This window comes from Sapajus apella, unplaced genomic scaffold (assembly GCF_009761245.1).
Source record: "Sapajus apella isolate SASKATOON/1434 unplaced genomic scaffold, GSC_monkey_1.0 scaffold6, whole genome shotgun sequence".
NCBI classification, from domain to species: domain Eukaryota; kingdom Metazoa; phylum Chordata; class Mammalia; order Primates; family Cebidae; genus Sapajus; species Sapajus apella.
In genome coordinates, this window is record NW_022436946.1 from 28,007,429 (window position 1) to 28,010,079 (window position 2,651).

A 2,651-nucleotide genomic window follows, 5' to 3' on the forward strand; every position below is an offset into this window, starting at 1 on the left:
ACCTGTAGTTCCAGCTACTGAGGAGGCTAAGACAGGATAATCTTCTGAGCCCAGGAAGGTGATGCTGCAGTGAGCTAGGACTGCCCCATGACACTCCAGCCGGGGGTGACAGAGTAAGACTTTGTCTTAAAAAAAATAAATAAATAAACAAAATAAGAAACAATAGGTAGAAAGAAACAATGCTACTATTGCCCAATAACAATCTCTTGTTTGAAGTCTTGCCCATGTCTATCTCAGACATCTCAGCTCAAAATGATCTAGATTCATAGCACTTATTGCTAGTATTGCACATACGGCACTAAATACTTATGGCCTTGAATTTTCATTAGGATATATTGGATTTGAATTGACTTTGAAACATGCTTGGGGAGAATTTCAGCAGAAAATTGGAGCATAAGTTTGTCACTCAGGAAGGGTTCAATCCAGAGGTATAGAGATATAAAGGTGAAAATCTTCAGAAAACAGGTGGTAACTGAAATCAGAAGAAAGAACAGGAGTACCTTAATAAAGGTATGTAAAATGAGGAAAGAAAGTTTGAAAAGAATTCTTAAGAACATCATTACTTAAGAAGAAGGTAGTAGAAAAATTAGTAAAAGACAATTGTAAGATGTCAGAAAGAATGGTTAAGATAACAGAAAGGATGGTTGCTTTATGTGGTTTTTATTTTCCCCAAAGAGATAGGTATTGCATTGGTGATTTCCGTATTTTCCGGAATACCCATCATAATTTTATGCACGTAGTATGCCCTTGATGTTTACTGAACAAGACACGAGGAATAAATATATATAAATATTGTTCTTAGTTCTCTGATTGTTATTTTCATAGTATCAGCACCACAAGTACCACTCCTATTCCAGAGAATTTATCTCACCTTTCAGAAGATACTGAGCAACAGCTGGGGGCCTGTTAATGAAGGACTCTGACCTCTAGGGGGAGCTCAAGGAGAGGAGTACTGAATGAGGGTCCAGACTCAGTCGTCCTTGGGTCATTGTAGTAGCCGGTTGAGCTTTTGTTGAATTAGGAAGGGTTAAGAAGGTCCTGCTTCCATATGGCTCAGTCTTTAGTTCTTTTAAAATCATATCTCTCTTGAAATGTCACATGACAGTAAGCAGATCTAGGTTTAAGTCACACGTGGAAAAACTTTCCTGACATGGAAAACCTAAACAAAATGCCAGATAAGATTTATGGGTTAAAATAATGGCCAAAAACTACATATAGCCACTGACATGTTTGGCTTAAGAACTGTGTGTGTGTGTGTGTGTGTGTTCAATAATTTGAATAACTTTGGAACAAGCATTAATTTACCATTCTGCCACAGCCCCTAACAATTCTTTCATCTAATACTTGCCCCACTTCACAATTTTTTTTCTTACCTTTTTGGTCCCTATAGGCATTTGAATGTACAACTATTGTTTAAACTTGTAAAAGTATATTTTTCCAGGTGACAGTCTCCAAACCGTCACGGTTAAGATGTAAGTGTTCAATGTCTGCTAAATTCCTGCATTCCTCACCAAAAAAACAACAAATTGAATTCCTTTCTCTAAAGACTTCTTTGAGTCCACATAGGGGAGCTTGGCAGAACAGGCAGATAATTGTTGCACAGGCCACGGAAATTGCTACAGTCTGTCCTAACTTTTTGCTTTGGGGTTCTATCATTTCCCTTATTGTATCTACCTTAGGAGAGCTGAAATTATGGGAGTATCCCTTTTGAAGAGAATAAAGCTGAATCCTTCTTTTGGTTGTGAATTATTATTGTCACCAAAAATTCAATAGAAAAGACAAATAAGAGCTGAAAACAAAGTATCCAGGACTACGTGTAGGTCCAACCGTGTTTTTCTTACACTTGAAAATAAAGTGTACTGAAGTGAAAGCCCTTCTCCATAGCTCCATGATCACATCCAAGGCAGGAGACTTCACATCTTGACACAAACGAGCATTCCAAAGCAGGAGGGATTAAACAACCACCACGAAGCCGGCACACTGCCACTGAAATGGATTTCCCAGGGTAGAAAAAAAGATCTTCTGCTGTCCTAAAAGCACAACTATTTCAAGTCTCACCATGGGTAGCCAAGAAAATAGAACAGAAAAGAGCCTTCCAAACAGTAAACCATGTATTTGTTTGATGAATATTTTATAAACTCAAGAAATCCACTGCTTATCTTATCAATACAATCAGAAAAAAAAAACATTCATTAAATGTCTATCCTATGTTGGGCTCCACACCTGCACAGAGGTATAGGACAAGGATCCTGCCTTCAAAAGTGGATAGCCTTTAACATTGCGGGCAAATGTGGGTGGATTTCCTGTCTCCAGCCTGATCTACAGCAATATTTTGTTTTGAAATCCATTTACTTGAGAGCCTTATGAACCAACTCATTGGTAATAAGCTCCATAGTAAGAATAATACCTAATATTAGTTCCCAGGTATGAGACATTCCAGACATATTTTATAGGGGTGATTTTCAGGGTCTCATGGCAAAGATTTTAAATGGATTTGATCAAAAGTCAAAAGGAGCTCTTTCACATGCTCTTGCTGAGGAACTTGGCATTGTGACTGTACCTAATTAAAAGGCTTTGTTGGCTGAAGTGTGCTGGCTTCACGCCCAATCACAGGACCCCTTGGAACAATTAGTAAGGCCATTAGTTTGCAT